Source organism: Triticum dicoccoides, chromosome 7A, assembly GCF_002162155.2.
Source record: "Triticum dicoccoides isolate Atlit2015 ecotype Zavitan chromosome 7A, WEW_v2.0, whole genome shotgun sequence".
NCBI classification, from domain to species: domain Eukaryota; kingdom Viridiplantae; phylum Streptophyta; class Magnoliopsida; order Poales; family Poaceae; genus Triticum; species Triticum dicoccoides.
Genome location: NC_041392.1, coordinates 655,668,082 through 655,688,299, shown reverse-complemented (window position 1 = coordinate 655,688,299; position 20,218 = coordinate 655,668,082). Strand labels below are relative to the sequence as shown.

The following is a 20,218-nucleotide window of genomic DNA, read 5'->3' as shown; positions in this document are numbered from 1 at the left end:
TAATTCAGCCAAAATTCACCAAACACAACACATATTCGGCCAAACTAGGCGATTTTATTGAAATTTGTACATAAAAACTTAAAATCATGAATTTAAAACTAACTAAAAACAGGGCTCAACATGATAAAATTGCAAGAAACTGTTTATACTATGCATTGGCCTTTACTAGGTGTACATGAATTGTTCTTTTATGCCATGCCGATGCATAGGAAGAGAGTTAGACTTCGTCATTGCTTGATATATGTTTCTTTGTGCTCATTAATAAATTACAAATCATTGTTAATTAAAATTGGCTTTGATATACCTTGGGATCCGGGTGGATTCACTACTTGAGCACTATATGCCTAGCTTAATGGCTTTAAAGAAAGCGCTGCCAGGGAGACAACCCAGAAGTTTTAGAGAGTCATTTATTTCTGTTGAGTGCTTTCATATAGTTTAAAAACAACAAAAATAAAGAGGGGAACCCAAAACTTTTTCAAAAAGGAAAGCGAAAGTGAGAAAGACAAGTATTGTTGAAGTGGGAGAGCTCCTTGAACTTTATTCATGCTCACGGCAACTTTGCGAATCTTGATTACAGAAACTTTTCAACAAAAATAATTATCCCCTTGTACAATTCCATTGTATTATAAAAATAATGTGCCAAGGTTTTCCTTTAGGATGTTTACGATGCTTGTTGGTTTGTACGATGCAGGACAGAAACTTTGGCTGTAGTGCGCGATTTTACATTTTTAGCTGGAACGTCAAATAGTTATGATTTTTTTGCATTGTCTTCCTATACAAATTTTCTATTTTTCCTAATTTTGGTAGAATTTTTCAAGTATCATAAGTATGGTGAATGTTTAGATTGTTACAGACTGTTCTATTTTAGACAGATTCTGTTTTTGATGCATAGTTTGCTTGTTTTGATGAAACTATCAATTTATATTAGTGGATTAAGCCACGAACAAATTATATTACAGTAGACACAATAAAAATACAGAATATGAATTGGTTTGCAACAGTACTTAGAGTAGTGATTTGCTTTATTATACTAACGGATCTTACCGAGTTTTCTGTTGAAGTTTTGTGTGGATGAAGTGTTCGATGATTGAGAAGGTCTCGATGTGAGAAGAAGGAAGAGAGGCAAGAGCTCAAGCTTGGGGATGCCCGAGGCACCCCAAGTAAATATTCAAGTAGACTCAAGCGTCTAAGCTTGGGGATGCTGGGGAGGCATCCCCTCTTTTTTCAACAAATATCGGTATGTTTTCGGATTCGTTTCGTTCATGCGATATGTGCAAGTCTTGGAGCGTCTTTTGCATTTAGGTTTTCATTTTTATTTTATGCACCATGCTGGTATGAGATAGTCCTTGGTTGATTTATAGAATGCTCATTGCACTTCACTTATATCTTTTGAGTATGGCTTTATAGAATGCTTCATGTGCTTCACTTATATCATTTGAAGTTTGGATTGCCTGTTTCTCTTTACTTAGACAACCGCCATTTGTAGAATGCTCTTTTGCTTCACTTATATTTGTTAGAGCATGGGCATATCTTTTGTAGAAAGAATTAAATTCTCTTGCTTCACTTATATCGATTTAGAGAGATGACAGGAACTGGTCATTCACATGGTTAGTCATAAAATCCTACATAAATTTGTAGATCGTTGAATATGATATGTTTGATTCCTTGCAATGGTTTTGCGATATAAAGATGGTGATATTAGAGTCATGCTACTCGAGTAATTGTGAAATTGAGAAATACTTGTGTTGAGGTTTGCAAGTCCCGTAGCATGCACGTATGGTGAACCGTTATGTAACGAAGTCAGAGCATGAGGTGTTTATTGATTGTGTTCCTTATGAGTGGCGGTCGGGGACGAGCGATGGTCTTTTCCTACCAATCTATCCCCCTAGGAGCATGCGCGTAGTACTTTGTTTCGGTAGCCAATAGACTTTTGCAATAAGTATGTGAGTTCTTTATGACTAATGTTGAGTCCATGGATTATACGCACTCTCACCCTTCCACCTTTGCTAGCCTCTCTAGTACTGCGCAACTTTCGCCGGCACCATAAACCCACCATATACCTTCCTCAAAACAGCCACCATACCTACCTATTATTGCATCTCCATAGCCATTCCGAGATATATTGCCATGCAACTTTCCACCGTTCCATTCATCATGACACATTCATCATTGTCATATTGCTTAGCATGATCATGTAGTTGCCATAGTATTTGTGGCAAAGCCACCATTCATAATTTTTTCATACTTGTCACTCTTGATTCATTGCATATCCCGTTACACCGCCGGAGGCATTCATATAAAGTCATATCTTTGTTCTAGATATCGAGTTGAAAGTAAATAGAAGTGTGACGATCATCATTCAATTAAGCATTGTCCCCCCCAAAAAAAGGGAAGGCCAAATAAAAAATAAAGGCCAAAAAAGGCCAAATAAAAAAAGAAAAAAAAGAAGGGGCAATGCTACTATTCCTTTTTCCACACTTGTGCTTCAAAGTAGCACCATGTTCTTCATATAGAGAGTCTCTTGAGTTATCACTTTCATATACTAGTGGGAATTTTTCATTATAGAACTTGGCTTGTATATTCCAATGATGGGCTTCCTCAAAATGCCCTATGTCTTCGTAAGCAAGCGAGTTGGATGCACACCCACTTAGTTTCTTTTTAAGCTTTCATACACTTATAGCTCTAGTGCATCTGTTGCATGGCAATCCCTACTCACTCACATTGATATCTATTGATGGACATCTCCATAGCCCGTTGATACGCCTAGTTGATGTGAGACTATCTTCCCCTTTTTGTCTTCTCCACCATCATATTCTATTCCACCTATAGTGCTATGTCCATGGCTCACGCTCACGTATTGCGTGAAAGTTGAAAAGGTTTGAGAACGTCAATAGTATGAAACAATTGCTTGGCTTGTCATCGGCGTTGTGCATGATGTGAATATTTTGTGTGGTGAAGATGGAGCATAGCCAGACTATATGATTTTGAAGGGATGAGCTTTCTTTGGCTATGTTATTTCAATAAGACATAATTGCTTGGTTGGTATGCTTGAAGTATTATTATTTTTATGTCAAAGGATAGATTATTAATTTGAATCACTCGTATGTTAATATTCATGCCATGATTAGACATATGATCAAGATTATGCTAGGTAGCATTCCACATCAAAAATTATCTTTTTATCATTTACCTACTTGAGGACGAGCAGGAATTGAGCTTGGGATGCTGATACGTCTCCGTCGTATCTATAATTTTTGATTGTTCCATGCCTATATTATTCAACTTTCTTATACTTTTGGCAACTTTTTATACTATTTTTGGGACTAACATATTGATCTAGTGCCCAGTGCCAATTCCTGTTTGTTGCATGTTTTTTGTTTCGCAGAATATCCATATCAAACGGAGTCCAAACGGAATAAAAACTGACGGAGATTTTTTTTGGAATATATATGATTTTTGGGAAGAAGAATCCACGCGAGACAATGCTCGAGAGGCCCACGAGGTAGGGGGCGCGCCCCAGGGTGTCAGGCGCGCCCCTGACCCTCGTGGCCACCCCGTAAGGCGGTTGGTGCCCTTCTTTCGCCGCAAGAAAGCTAATTTCCGGATAGAGATCGTGTCAAAATTTCAGCCCAATCGGAGTTACGGATCTCCGAGAATATAAAAACGGTGAAAGGGAAGAATCTGAGAACACAGAAACAGAGAGAGACAGAGAGACAGATCCAATCTTGGAGGGGCTCTCGCCCCTCCCGCGCCATGGAGGCCATGGACCAGAGGGGAAACCCTTCTCCCATCTAGGGAGGAGGTCAAGGAAGAAGAAGAAGGAGGTGGCTCTCTCCCCCTCGCTTCCGGTGGCACCAGAGTGCCACCGGGGGCCATCATCATCACCGCGACCTACACCAACACCTCCGCCATCTTCACCAACATCTCCATCACCTTCCCCCCTCTATCTATAGCGGTCCACTCTCCCGCAACCCGCTGTACCCTCTACTTAAACATGGTGCTTTATGCTTCATATTATCATCCAATGATGTGTTGCCATCCTATGATGTCTGAGTAGATTTTCGTTGTCCTATTGGTGGTTGATGAATTGCTATGATTGATTTAATTTGCTTGTGGTTATGTTGCTATCCTTTGGTGCCCATCATATGATTGTGCGCGTGGATCACACCATAGGGTTAGTTGTATGTTGATAGGACTATGTATTGGAGGGCAAGAGTGATAGAAGCTTCAACCTAGCATAGAAATTGATGCATACGGGATTGAAGGGGGACCAATATATCTTAATGCTATGATTGGGTTTTACCTTAATGAACATTAGTAGTTGCGGATGCTTGCTAATAGTTCCAATCATAAGTGCATAGAATTCCAAGTAAGGGATGACATGCTAGCAGTGGTCTCTCCCACATAATACTTGCTATCGGTCTAGTAAAGTAGTCAATTGCTTAGGGGCAATTTCGCAACTCCTACCACCACTTTTCCACACTCGCTATATTTACTTTATTGTTTCTTAACCTAAACAGCCCCTACCTTTTATTTACGTACTCTTTATTATCTTGCAAACCTATTCAACAACACCTACAAAGTACTTCTAGTTTCATACTTGTTGTACGTAAAGCGAACGTCAAGCGTGCGTAGAGTTGTATCGGTGGTCGATAGAACTTGAGGGAATATTTGTTCTACCTTTAGCTCCTCGTTGGGTTCGACACTCTTACTTATCGAAAACTGTTGCGATCCTCTATACTTGTGGGTTATCAGCCGTATGCATCGCCCAGATGCAGAGGCCGGGGTCATCCTCCTTTTCTAAAAAAATAAAATTTAAAATTTAGATCAAGACTCTGAGATCACCAAACGACCGGTACTGCCATCAGAACAAGCTGCCGACGCACCTCTGTTGCCGCTTCTTTACCGGAGCTAGCTTGACCTTGTCGATAACAGTTGGGAAATATTCGTGCACGTGCCCCTAAGGACCGCTGCATTGGAGCCGCAGTCGTCGCCGTTGAACCTTTGCGTACATATGAAGTACCTGACACCAAATCTCGCCACATAAAGAGAAATCCTAACCTCACCGCTTCAAGGAGATGACAAAAATCTACGAGAGCTATATCAACTACATCTAGACGAACGAATTCGAGGAGGATCGAGCCCAGAAGATAAACTCGAACAAGAAGGGCCGCCATCCACCCGAGTGCCGCACTTGCGAGGACTAAAAAAATTCTAACCTACACTACTAACTGGAGCGAGACACCGGGATTCCCCTCCCCGTCACCGGCCGCCGGAGAAAAAAGAAAAAGAGGAAAAACGAATCCACGTGCTTGCTGGTGAAGTATGGCGGGAAGAGTTTGCCTTAGCCGTCTAAGGTTACGGAAGAAAAACGTGAGGTTCTCATAAAAAATTATATCGATGCTATGGTCAGTGAAGTATTTAGCCGCCACACCCAGGCCAAGGTCCCCATTGCCTGGGGCCTGGCTACGGTCTAATTCTACAACACTTCTGAACCCCCTGTGATGTGTCGTGCGGAGCAAATTAAAAGAACATATAAGATGGCATCGGAAGATTTTGAGTCTTTAAGCATCATGTTATTATGAATGGTACGGATTAGCTGACTTTGCTCTTTGTGAACCATCAGATTTAATGCTAGCGGTTTTGATTAAATACTATGGGACATATGTATGGTACCAAAGCTATTGGACAAAATATTATACTATAACTTTGTGTCATGTACAGTAAAATTGATCCAGTTCTCTCACGGATTGTAGAGGCAATATCCGGGTACTGTAGTCATGACTTTGCTCTGCAAAGTCAAATCAGAACTGCAATATCACTTAACGAGAATTGAATATGTTTATTCGCGCAAGGGCTAGTTATAAACCTTTTCACGTCCCGATACATCTCTTGCCTAGGGTAAGGAACTAAAGAGAAGAAATAGGCAATTTCTTGAACTAGCAACCCTATACCAAAATTGACACCTCATCTCTCTTAGGATGGGAAGTGAGGCATATATAGGATGGACTAAAAGAGAGATTGAGCAAGACTCTAGGGGTAGTTCTGCCTCAATTTGATTTAAAAGACCACAAAATGATGGGAAAATGGAGAATGAGAGGTTGACACCCAACAAGGGAAGGAGTACATTGAGAAGCATACACACTTCATAAATGCACATCTCTTATCATTCTTCTTAAATTACCAAATTTTTAATGTATATATGTTGTTGTGGAGTTGGGTCTTCAACATGCCTTTGGGTGCTTCTCTAGATGATATCACATGAGCTTTGATACCCCCTTTTATTGATCCGGTATTGGAACCAAAGAAGTATCCCGCATCTATTTTCCTAAAGGTGATCCTGGGTTATCGAACCCACAAGAGGAAGATTCCTTCGAAGCGTTGGTTCTCGAGCATGTTTTTGTCAAAGTGACAAATCCAGCTTTTGAACGGATCAGCAAGCAAATAGTGATTCAAACACTTACAATAGAAAGAGGTACAGGTATGAAGTCTTATTCTTACAACCTTGTATTTGCATTGGGATCAAATAGGATATTAATTTATGCGCTGGAAGTCACCAACCGAGATGTGTTTGCTATGTACCGAAGTGGGGGATGTGTCCAAATAACATCTTGACTGGAACGAGTCCACCATCAAGAATCAGTTGTTCTACCGCAGGCCTATCCGTCGCATGGGGTTGTCTCGATAACTAAGATAATGAAATTAGACAAGAGCTTTGGGCATTTAATGACTACACTTTCCCAAAGGATATGATCCATGTTACCCTACTAAACCTTACTGTCACTTGTGTTCAATATAACACTTCACGGTCTCCTTGCTCCTAGCTTCACTAGTGCTTGATCTGCATGATCATGGGTACCTGTAGGATGAAGATCACGAACAAGACAAGAGACATCTTCACGAAACAATTTTATTTCACAAATACGGGATGTTATGTCAAAGTCTTCCATTGACCCCCTCAACAAATACCTCGGGTTGCAAGGCTCATGCATCAACCATACCTTATCGAACTACTCACACATGGAGATCAAATTGCAGGAAGAAAACATTGAAGAACACATCTCGAGATTGATTAACTGCAATATGTCTCACAATGGATGCCTTGTACGATGCACGATTACGAGTATGAACTAGATGGGAGAGCACTATGGTGGCGGTGGATATGGCGGCAGCTACGGTTTGTGGATGAAGATGATGATGAAGAGGTTCTGGCTTCTGTGCTCGTCGCTCTGTTGACATCTCGACATGATCCCTTTAATAAAAGTTCTTTAGGTGAATAATTTGCCTCGAAATCCATGCCAAACGGGCGCTCATACCGGCGCGTGCGCCTATATGGAACGCCGTATTTCGTGATGTCTTCACGCAGATGCCTCCTGTTGATTCCTTCTTCCTCTGTTCCCCTTCCATTCCATTTCCACACGTGATTTCTTCCCTTTTTAGCCATTTCCTGTCGAACACATCAAAGAAAGGACTTGTGGAATCCTTTGCCTTCATTAGTCATTAGTAGCAATATCAAAGCGAATATCTGTTTTTAAATGAAATATCTTGGTTTAAAAAAGGTGAAATGAGTGTAAAATTATCACTCATCAAGCTTAAAGATGTTACATATAAAAATAATAACCATGGCCTCTTGTGCCATAAAGCTAGTAGACCAGTTTTAAAGTGACAACATATTATTCGATAATGTGAAATTTTATTAATGCATTAAGCTATGAGACAATAGGTAAACTTGACATTCGTGGCTACATGATGACAAAGTATGCACACTGTCAACATGATAACAAATGCAACATCTAATAAACAAAACAAAACAAAGTCATGATCTTCAATCAATGATAATATTGCGAAGCTAGTTGCTGAATCTCAACAACCCGAAAATTCCTAGTAGATTCTCTGAACCTAAAAGAAGGTAGGTCGTGACACCCCCACACTCGCCAACTGGAATGCCTCTAACGAAGAGGTGGGTCCATAACAACACATCTGTGGCCATATGTGAACCTCTAAAGACAACACGTGTATTTTCCACTCTGGAGAAGAAGAAAAATGGGAGCCATAGTGTGACCTTCTGGCATTTCGCTCATTCCAAATCTTTAAAGTGAGAAGCATCACCAAAGTTGCAATGCCCTTCTTATGACTTGGCATGTCAAGATGATAGCGTTCCGCCAGAATTTGCATAGATGCAGGTGGCAGTTGTCCACATGATTATACCGAGATCATATAACCCATGCCGGGATTTTACTACATGGAAGTCGAGAAGCTGCATTTTGATATATGAAAAATATCAACCTGTACCTCTAACCATCCAACACAAATTTTCAACCTACCAGGCATTTAGCATGTTACGATGAGACTGGCTAGTTTTTACCTGGTAGATAAATGGTCTAGTAGTAAATAATTAGGAAATGAGAATCAAACTTGGGTTGGATAGTTAGGAGGGTAGTTGTACCCCATCCCATGAAGGATCAAACCATAGGTTTACCACTGTTATGCCTCATAAAGGAGGAATATTTTCTCATACTATGCATTTAAAAAAAATAGGAAAACACCGAAACTACGCTCAGTAGTAAATAATTTTTCAAGCATGTAAGAAAAGATAGATATCTAAAAGAAGACAAAACATGAAGCGTGTAAATAATTGTACTATTCACATCTGGATTTGCCTTTTTTATTTCATGGTTTGTGCTCCGAATTTGGATATGAATTTCATTTGTATACACATGTCTGGTGAACATTCAAACAAAAATCAAAAACTTTTGAAACATTTAAATGTGATATTTTCAAAATAGTTAGCATGCAAATGGTGGTATTACTGGATATTCTCTCAGTAACATTAAGCCAAGTTGGACCAATGGCATCAGTATAGGATGAGGATATTACCTTCGAGCGGGAAGCAAACATGGCATTTTTTTTATTATACCTACCACCTCAGGATCCAAATATCTTGTAAAGAAGTGCAAAAAAACCCACCATACTAAGCACAAAATCAGGCTATAAAAAATCAGGTTGTTACAACTTGTATTAGAGACTTCTGGGTCATCGTGATTTTGTGTCGCTTTCCTCTGTTTACCAAGATTGTGTCGGCCGATTCCTTCTTCATGTAGGTCGTACATCGTGTAGTATCACCATGAAGCAGAGAGGAGTGGTGCCTTATTTGAAGAGGATGGTTGTGTTGATTACACTTATTGGTTTTATTTTCTTACTATCTTGCGTTTGTTAGTTGTTTGTTGTCTACATCCTCAATGCTTTGTCATTGTGTTGTTATAGAGGCTGACTTTAAATGTTTGCATCAACTTGATACATTAATTAGGTTGCCCATTATCATAAAACACACCGTCACTTTAGAATTTTTTCTACTACCTTAATGGTGTAAGAGGACATGTTTTATGTGTACTATCTTCCAGCTGATACGATATTGAGAAGCTCCCAAGGATCTTGTTCAATACCTAATTACCATAAAACATATATGCACAAAACTATTGTTAGAAAGCATAGATAAATGATAAGGAATGGGTACTATGAAGTATGATGCTTCATTGTGTACTCCCACTTTCATCGGACACTAACCCTCCTCTTTACTGTAGCCTGTTATTTTATATTTTTTCTAAATGAATTGCGATGGAATTAACCTAGCACCCGGCTCGGTCTCTCTACCCGGTCCATCTTATATATGCCTCACTTCCCACCATAAGAGAACACGAACCAATAGAGGTTTGGGAGTTGCTTTTTTCTTCTTCATCTCCATGTAACTTGATGGAGCGAGTAGACCAACTTACTCTATTCGTTTTCTTTTTCACTTCACTAATCACTACCATAGGTACGGAAGGTATCGGTACACTAGCAGGTGCCAAACATGCCCTTCCGCGAGTATGCCAAGAGAGTAGCAATTAACCCATAATAGTATGATGCTCAACTACTCACATTTATCTACTCTTGGCCTGTTATATTGTCGGTGCTCTTGATCAATTCTGTGGAATTCGGCTCACTTTGACTACTAAATTGCTTGTCTTCACACAGCGACCCACTTTTTAGACAACTTTTTCATCAAGGTAAACTACATATATATCTCCTGTAAATGATAAATTCATTTGTTAGCGTATCATCATGAAGATGAAGGCTATTATTTCTCCTTGTTTTTTTCTTCGGTTGACTTTATAATCATTAGTTCAACACTTGGGGATGGGTGGCACCATAAGGCACACATGTGGTGTTTGTGTCGTTTTTGGAGATCCAACGCGGTGGGTACTTTGTTTTTGAGTCAACTCTTGCATGACTGACGGAAATTTGCAAGGGCATGCAGGTATGAGATCACGCACCTACGCAGCCGCACAAGCTGCCCAATTGCTTCGTGATCCGCAAATTTATTAGATCTTGCACGAGGGCCCAACAAGTTTTAAGTTTTACGATCTTGCACGAGATCCGCAACTTTATTAGGAGTCGATTTTGTAGGTTGCTCGTATCAAGTTTCAGAGTTGAAACTTAAAACTTACGATTTTGTTGACCGCTCGTTCCAAGTTTCAGAAGTTGAAACTTAATGAAAATTTAAACAAACGTCAAAAGATGTTCAAAATGGATCATGTTTGAAATCCCTCATCACCAAAAACATGCATATGAAAACAAAACTTAATTTGAACTTTTGATTTAAAAGATATGAAATCTTGAAAATCAAATACAAAATATAAAGATGGTTGTGTGCCCCCGCATCCGCGTGCTACAAATCCTCTCCACACGAATCATACATTGTAAGTTATGTGGCTATCTATCAGTATGCGCAGAAAAATTGGAGCTTCAAAGAACCATCAATCTGATTCAGCATTGTCTCATCTTAGTCTCTGAACTAATATATTTACATCATATATGATGAAATGAACATTCTTGAACCCCTTGTAATTGTTGTATGCTTAGAAGATGTTGAGTCTAAGTACTCATTAAATCTGCATTGTTATGTTATATTTTCTTACAGATGGAAATTTGTGATTTTTTCTTGGTATCGAGGACACACACTTTACATTGCTTTATTCCCATCGTATCAGCATGTTCATCCACGAGCACTCTCCATCCTGTTCAAGGAACATCGCCAAAATCTCTCAGAAATATGTTAGTCGTCATACGCTTTGTGAAGGTCTGATGGACATACATGCTTCCTACAAGGTTTTTACATTAACCGACGGATGTCAAATGTATAATCGATAAACTTACCACACAACCGAGAACCACAACATTCGTTACGATGGCGCCTACTTTTCGATTTACAGGGGTGGTACTTACGCGCATCACCGGCCAAATGGACGTCACAAGCATGCAATGAACACACCGAGAACCCTCTGTCTTAGAACATTAGATCATTGATGTTGCATATTGCTATGCCCGTTTATTTTGGCTTATATTTGCTATAAATATAGTAATTTGTATACATTTGTTTGAAGTATTGTGCTTTCTTATAGCTTGTGGTTAATTATTTCCTTGTTGTTTCAAATAACCAGGACCATGATGGCACAACCGCCTATTTTGGCTTATTGTTGTCAGGAATACAAGGTAATTCGTATACATTTGTTTGAGGTGTTGTGATTTCTTGAAACGTGTGATTAACTCCTTGTTTTTTCAAAAATCCATGAAGTTATAGTAGTTACTGTAATATAAGTTTGCATGAACTGATCTATGGTCACAATTGCACATTATTTTTAATTAATCAGCAGAGAAGTAATGTAACATTAATTAGGGAAGAAACGGATTAGTTCTTAGATCGCATAGGCTTAAAGTTGCTTCAAACTTGGTCCTCCAATATATATGCTTTTAATGAGGATAGTTCATGGTAAATACATGATTTTCCACACCCATCATATTTACAGAAAACTTAAGATGTAGAAAAATTTGAACATCAATCAACTGAAAGTGAAAAGTGCAAACTCGACTGCTTAGTTTGCTACCCAAGTAAATTCATCATTCGAGGGATCAAAATAAGATGGCCTTCAAAACCTATAGTGATCAAGTTCATATAGCTATGTGATGATGTTAAGAGTAAGATGGCCATCCAGCTTAGGCTCTAGACATCAGATCGAAGAGTAGCATGGAATCTATAACTCCATGGTTGCATGCTACACTTGTCTGCAAGAAGAGGACACAGTTGACCCTATCATGCTGCAATGCAATTCAGTGCACCAAACATGGATTAGATGTTTTAGGAGACTCCAATTAACATCATTGTGTGATCTTAAACTGATGACCTTGAGGCTTGGTGGATCCATTTGAGGAGTATATTTATTGGAATAGCTAAAGAGGGCTTCGACTACCTCGTCGTCCTGCGTCTTTAGAAACCTCGGCCAATAACGACCAGGGAATACTCCGCTGGACTTAATTCCAGATAAATTTATGCTATGAAAATGCACAAAAGTGTTGAACTTGGAGTACTTTGTGGGAGGTGAAAAGTTTGTATCTAGGAGCAGGAGTAGGGCTGGGTGCGTTACCCCATATTACTGACTGTCGTGATTTTTTAGTTTCTTGTAAAAAAATTATGCTACCTTCTACAGAACTATGGTGCAACATGATGTATTATCAAAAAAAGAGATGGCCTTCAAGTGATGACATGATGCATATTTGGTACTCAAAAATAATGCATGAGTAATTCTCATTTATCACCAAAGTAAAGCTGACATATCAGAATTATATTTATAATTTTGCTAAATATGTCTACCAATGTTTCAAATCATCTCCTCAGCAAGTTCATATATGTACTCCATTGATGATCTAACTCACTGAAGTTATAAAAGGTTACAAAATAATGCTACCTATGTGCTCACAGTTTTTCACTGATTTTTGTGTGGCCGTGATGCTGATCTTGCCTTAAGAGTACTAAAAGGATACATATAAGCTAGGCCATCCAAAATATATGAACTAAATTCAATGAAATAGCCATGATAAAGAAATAGAAAACTCGAGGAATTCACCATGGCGTGGTGGAAGAACATGAGAAAGTTGTACATGAGTAGGCATCTTACCTGAATGGAAAAAAGAATTTCTTCGAGGGGTATGGACGTAGCTGCCCAGGAACACTTCCACCCTCAGGAAGGCATGACAACTGAAAATTAGTGAACATAAATGTACTCGATGCAGGAACTGGCTTAGGAAGATTAGTTGACTAAAAATCATAGTATCATAGTGACATTTAGATGTGAGGAAAGTACTTCTTGTTATTTGTTTCCACTGCATTGATCAATAATTTATTTTCAAAGACATAGATAACGGATAGAGAATGGCTTAAGAAGTCTAATCCATTGCCCAAAGTATTGTGTCTAGAAAATGAATAATTAGGACTCCAGAGTGTCAAGTAAAGGAGACAAAAGTTTGGTAAAATATATTTTCTATTAAGATCAATTCAAAGGAATACATCATGTTTGACTTAGCAAGGAGCTCCAATCATAATATTTTTTAAACAAAAGCTTAGATGAAGTGGTGGAACACCGGAAACATTTACATTTTTTGTTTCAACATGCGTCATGCGAGGCAAACAATTCTGGGCTGCTGCTCTGGAAACTGACTTGGGCTTCTTCATTAATCGGTCCTCATTCAGCGGCGATCTGGTTTTCGCTTCTCGGAAGCCTGCTGCGTTGGTGCGGCACACCGCTTGGCAGGAGTGCTCCTATTTGGGGGACCTCCTATCTGCCGCAGAAATGGCGGGGTTTCACGCGGGGAGTCTTCCACCTGGGTCGGCCCACCTACACGCCACTTGTTAACTATCACGCGAAAAGAAAAACATAACCAATACACCACACGTCAACCACTGGTAATAGAGGCGCAAAACGCAATAAGAAGACATAGTAGTCATTGAGATTTGAAATGCCATAATTTTTTTGATATTCCAAACTCATTAAAAAATGAAACCTTTTTGTAATTCCGATTTTTATTAAAAACAGAAAGGAAAATGGGAACATTTATTGAAATTATCGAATATTTTCCGAGATTATGAACAATTTTCAATTTTGGAACAAAAATTGGAAACAAGAACTTTTTTAAAATTCAGAACAAAAAGTTAAATCATGAACCATTTTTTCAAAGATGCAAACAAAATACGTATTGGCTCGCTTTTTGGGAAATGTGAACAAAATTTGAAACATGGGAACATTTTCCGAAACTGCGAACAAATTGTTGAAACCGTGTACATTTTTTCAGAATGAACATTTTTATAAAAAAAATGTGAACAGAATTTGAAAACACGAGCATCTTATGCAATTATGAACATTTTTTCATAAAAGGCAAACACATTTTTTAATACCCCAATATATTGAGAATTTGTGAACAAATTTTGAAAACATGAACAAGCTTCGAAAATGAACAATTACTGAAATTCCAAAACATTTTCTTAATTTGTGAACAAAATTTAAAAATATGAGCACTTTTGGAATTCGTGAACAAAATTTAAAAACAGGAACAATTTTTGAAATTCCTGAACATTTTTTGAAATTGTGAACAAAATTTGAAAACGAATTTTTTTCTCAGCTGTTGAACAATTTCTAAAATTATAAAAAAAATCAATTTTTGAACTTTTTTTGAATATAAGTGAACAACTTTTGAATTTCTATTTATTTTTAATTTTGAACATTTTTTCTATTTCCAAAAAAACCAAAAAATAGGAACGTTTTGTGAAATTTGGAACCAATTTTGGAAAATGTGATTTTCTTGAAATTTTTGAACATATTTTGAAAAAATAAAAAAGTGAAAAAATTAAAAGAAGAAAGTAAAATAGAAAGAAAAGACAAGTCGAAACTGAAGAAGGAAAAATAAAAGTAAAAAACGAATGAAAACAACCCGAAAGGAAACAACACATGAAAAAACCCTTTTCAGGGAACCTTCTAGAAGGTCCCCAAAACCGTTGGCCGGACTTTGTAAAGCTATAAGTGGGCGGACCCAAGTCTCGTTGCTCTCATACTTGCCACTATGCGAAATCCCGACAATTCGCCGCAGAGAGCAGCGAATATGGTTTCCCCCTATTTGGCCCTCTCAGCACCGGCTAGCTCTCTCCTGGCGCTCGAAGCAAATTGTAGCGGCCAGTCAAGCAAAAGGCGAAATAGCGCTCGCTTCGCATCTCGCTCCGTCACAGGCAAATTGCTGGCATCCATGCATCTGACTGACTTGGCTTGCCTAAAAAATAAGTCTGAGTTGGACAGTTGATCAGTTGACCATCTGACATTTGATAGTTGACTTTTAAAAAGTTCATAGATTTTCATAAAAAGTACACCGTTTTTTAAGAAGTTCATCGATTTGAAAAAGTTCACGAAATTGGAAAAAGTTCATCCACTTGAATATTTTCACGAATTTGACAAAAAGCTTTACAAATTTTAAATAATTTCATTCAGTTTGTAAAAAATTTCATCAAATTTGTAAAAAGTTCATCAAATAATTTCATATATTTTTTAAAAGAGTTCAAAACTTGGAAAAGGATCCGTTTTTGAAAACAATTGATCAATTTTTTTTTTGAAAAACATCGTAATTTAGAAAAAAGTTCACAATTATTTAGAACGTTCATGAATTAGAAAACAAGTTCATCAATGTTGAAAAAACGTTCATCAATTTTGAAAGAAGTCATTGATTTTTTTTAGAAAAAATTCATCGAATTTAAGAAAAGTTCGTGCTTTAAAAAAATAGAAGTAAAGAAAAAGGAAAAGGAATAGAGATAAAAAGGAAAAAAACAACAAAACTGATTCCGGAGAAACCCAAATTGAAATAAATGATTGGGAAGCATTTGAAAGCTTTCCAAAATCAAGGAGGGAAGATTCCTTTGCTGCGTTAAGATGGGTTGGCCCATTTAGATTGAGTGAAGAGAGCGGGTTGCATGCTACGTACCAAATAGCCTATAACAGGCGCATAAGAGCAGGGAACGACTAGAATAGAAGATGAGCTTCGGGTGAAAAAATAGAAAAAATGATCTGAGCCGTTAGCATTGAGATGGATGGTACAGATTTTGGTGGTGGGATCTTTGCGCAGGGTTAGCAAAAAGGACCCTCTATTCTTGTTAATTTTCTCCCGACATCCTCCTCCAAACGCGACCACGAGTCACCCTCCCCCTCGCCCATCTCCCTCCCGCTTGTGGACAGTAGCGGCGGTCGAGATCCGCATCCCTCCCCAATCCTCATCTCCGGCAACTACAGTAGCTCGCCTAAGGCAAGCAAATGGGTGCTACTCATCCCCTTCCCCTCTCAGGCCCTTGGAGCGGCTTGTCGGCGTGATCCTTACCTCTGCCCCCTCTCAAGATCCTAGATCGCTGGCGGCAAGCTGGTGGTGGGCTCCTCCTTCGCCTCTCACGCCCAGGATCAAGGTATACTCTGATACTCCTACTTCCTCCTCTCGCAACTAGATTTCTGTGTGCACATTCGTCAAAGATCTGCTAGGGTAGATGAGGGATCTACAGGAAGGTTGGGCCTTAATGAGGCGGCTGATGAAGACACTAAATCATAGCAATTGTACACGGGTCACCAATGTGTACCATCCGAAATCACTGAAATAACAATGGGATTACGCAGTGACGGCCATTACATGCAATATTATCGTTATATATGGGCATGTGACTGCTTTGGATGACTCGTGCTATGTACAGAGTTCCTAGATTAATACGAGAACCAATTAAATCTGAACCTGAAGTCAAATTGATGCCATGTTTTAGCCTGTAGATCGTTAATCTGTTGATGCTTTGGTTACATCGATTCTCAGACATGCTAAGGGTGTGTTAATTCTGTTATAAAGTAGTGCATCGCAAGGTGTTTGACTGGTTTAGTGGGGAGAGTGAACCCTTCACTTATTTAGTGCATACAAGACGCATGATTAGTTAGTGTAATGTGATAAGGGGAGATCTCCTATTTTTTTAGTTGATGGTTATAAAGCTTCTTGTCCACAAATAGGAGATTCAGCTAATTTTGAACCAACGATTCAGAAATTTGGTTGAATACATATAAGGGGGGAGCACAACAGGTATGGCCTGAGAAGTTGTTTCACTTGGTCCTGGGATTCTTGTGCATTCTTGAAAATAGCAAATAATATGCATCGCAACATATTTCCAAAGTTGATTTAGAAAATATTTGCTTCATTTCTGCTTTGCATAGCTGCTTTCTTTACATGCTGAATCAAGTTGTGGCCCTAGTCTTAAAGTGGCATGAATGTCTGAGACTAAGATCTATGCCAATTTTCTATCAAAAGTTGCCAATATTTGGAAAATTGTAGAGAGGGGCTCACGCTTGGTGTTCAACCAATCAAATGCCAAGTTTTGGTCTCATGCCAAATTTTGGCCCCAATCTAGTCCTGAAATGTTTGTATTTTTGTAGTATTTTGTTTTAATTGCTCATTGCTAGTGTTCTGCTGTAAATGCCATTCTATACACAGGACATATGAATACTAAATGAGTGCAGCATTGTTCTTTTACATTCTCCTCTCTAGTAGTGGTGCTCGTTGAAGTCTTTCGCCTTGCATACTGGAATCCAAATCGAATGAAAAGCATGGTGAATTGAGGGAGCAAAGAGCAGCATCAATGCTACACTTTGAAGCTTAATCATGGTGAAAGCCTCAAAGGTAGGTTTCTCTGCCACCGGAAATAATTATTCATCTCAGTTCTTTTCTACGGCTATTTGCAGGCTAAGTTGTGTTATAAGTTTGTATTTTTTATGCTTGTGTACACTCTGAGTGTGCCCACCAGTCTTTTTTATATGTAAGCTCTGAGTGTACCTTACAGACTTTTAGTCCACGAAAGAACATAATTATTTCGAGTTTCTTGCCTTGATGTAAACTATAAAATTGTCCATGTATTTGTAGATGGGTGATGCTCTGACACCAGAAGCATCTTGAGTACATATGAACAGAAGAAGTGTACGACTGCAAGGGCGAAACTCATTTGCGTGCGAGATAATTTTAGTTCCTTTGTTGAGCGTACACCAACACAGACTTGTGCTGAACTGAATCATATTCGTTTGGTGTTATATCTCCCTGCAAATGAAGCTTGATGAGAGACAAGCATTCGAACCGGAGGCAAACGTCAACTGAACAATATTATGTCATGTACAATCAAGATAGCAAATGCTCGCTGAGCGGTTGATCATTTTAGTACTTAATATTTGGTTTTGCTGGTCATGTAATAAAAATAATCATCTCATGTTATGGATCACTTCACATGCATGTATGTGGATCAAAGTCCACCCAGAAATGGAATACCTTGCTCACAAACATTTTCAGCAGCCTATTCAGATGTGGGTGTGTATTGCGAGATAACCTTAATGTTAACTTCAATTTTATGTTGCATAATTCATATAAAATATTAGCTCTGTTTTGGATAATCCAGTTTGACATATACATTTAGTTGTGCGTCAAGGGGATGACTTAATTTTCACATATAATCAAATATTGACATGCTTGAAAGAGTTGTCATCAACATTCTGCCGATTTGGAAATAAATGAGAGACATGAGGTTGTTACTATAAAAGTGATGTTTATATCTATCTATTTCTAGGGGGTGATTCGTGAAATGTACACTTAAGTGGGAGCAGTCCCCTCCACCATAATCTGTGCCATTCATCTCCCATCCAATGGCTCCGATTTCATTTTTCTATTCTTTCACATGAAGCTCAGATTCTATACTAGTTGCTCCCATAAGAGCATCTACAGCCGCGATGGACAAATCCGGCCCCTCAAACGCACGCGGGCGCGTCCGTGGACATTGACCGGTTACGCCTCAAATATTTGATTTTACAATCGGACACCTCAAATCCATATTATTACATGCAACGTCAAACCTAATCTAACCGGAGCTTGCCCAGTTCTGTCGTGGCCATGTGCGGCAGTCGGCTGCGCTCCCCATAGCGTTGGCCCGGTCGCCATCAAGGTATAGTAGGGCATGGGACACGAGCCGGCTCACGGGACTCAAGGCGCCGTCATCTCCCATGGCCTACTCTTCCTCGTCGAAGCCTGTAACTCGAACGATGCCGGTGGACGTCATATCGATGACGTATCCGTCCTGGCACGAGCCTGTGATGTCCAACACGATGTGGTTGCGGCACCTGGACTACTGCACCATACGGTACGCTGACGAATGCGACTCCACCTCGCCGACATCCACCGTCGCCTCACGCGCCCGCTGCCTCACACGGCGGGCATACCGTGCCATATTCTCCTCGGAGTAGGCCCATGGTGCGTCCTGATGCTCGACGCACGAACGGAGGGGATGCATGTCCGCCACTGCGTTCGGACGCCAGCCGGACCGCACCGCCTCCAGCGAGGCAGCAACGGCACACCTAGCGTCGGATCCATGCACCGTTTGGCGGGAGCAATGGATTTCCGACGGAAGGAGTCCGAGCGGTGCTGGGCACGGGCCTCCTTCCGGGAGCGGCGGAGTGCAAGCCGGACGGCCAGATCCTCCTCGGGGCCGCATGGGATGAGCTTGTGGTCGATTGATCTGGAGGTGAAGGGCTCGGATCCTGTTGCCTTCCATGCCGGAGCTGGCCAGAAATCGCCGGAGGTGAACTTGGGTGGCGGAGGGAGTCGAGGGGAGTGGAGTGTGAAGTGGCTAGGGTTTCGATGAGCGGATGAGAATGAATATATGTGTGGTTGGATGGGCCAGCATGGGCCGGGTCTGACATGGTGGGCGCGGCCGGGTGTGTCCATATCTGCCCCATATTTGGGCTAGATATGAGGTGTGCCGGTCAGTTCGGGTGTTTGAGGCCCGTTTAAGGTGCCCAACTAGGTCGAAATTTCATGATGGGTCGGTGACCATGCGGCCCGCTCGGACGTTTGAGGAGGGTTTCTGTTGGCCGTCTGTAGATGCTATAAGACACCAAACATGATTGGCCACTTGGTGTCACGTTGTTGGGCTGCTGCTTGGGATTTCACGTTGTTGGGCTGCTGCTTGGTATGTGCATTTATTTGGGCGGATCGTGTGGCTTGGCTTGCTGAATTCAATGTGGTGACCGGTTTCATTCTCCCCCGCTCATTTTTTTCCATGCAGGAAAAAAACGCGGTCCAACCCGTCGTGCCATTCTAAAATTATGTTTGGTCATCTGTTTATATAGACGCATTTTCGACGCAAATTTAGGCCAGATTGCGTCTACACGAACACAAGGAGACTGTGTTCACCTCGGGGCTTGCACGTCGGCCGTTCAAATACCACCCACCAACCTATTTAATAGCACCTGTGTGTCTGGTCCTGCATGTCAATGACCGAATGCAGTCCAGGCGCATCCTTTTTTAATGC

At 40.1% G+C, this 20,218-nt stretch overlaps 1 long non-coding RNA gene across 1 annotated transcript; it reads left to right on the top strand.

Moving 5' to 3' along the window:
* Positions 1-16,014: 16,014 nt before the first annotated feature.
* LOC119327558 lies at positions 16,015-18,218 on the top strand. The gene is made up of 3 exons (XR_005158569.1): positions 16,015-16,306; positions 17,419-17,550; positions 17,791-18,218. It is a non-coding gene; the product is annotated as an uncharacterized LOC119327558 (long non-coding RNA).
* The last annotated feature ends 2,000 nt before the right edge of the window (positions 18,219-20,218 follow it).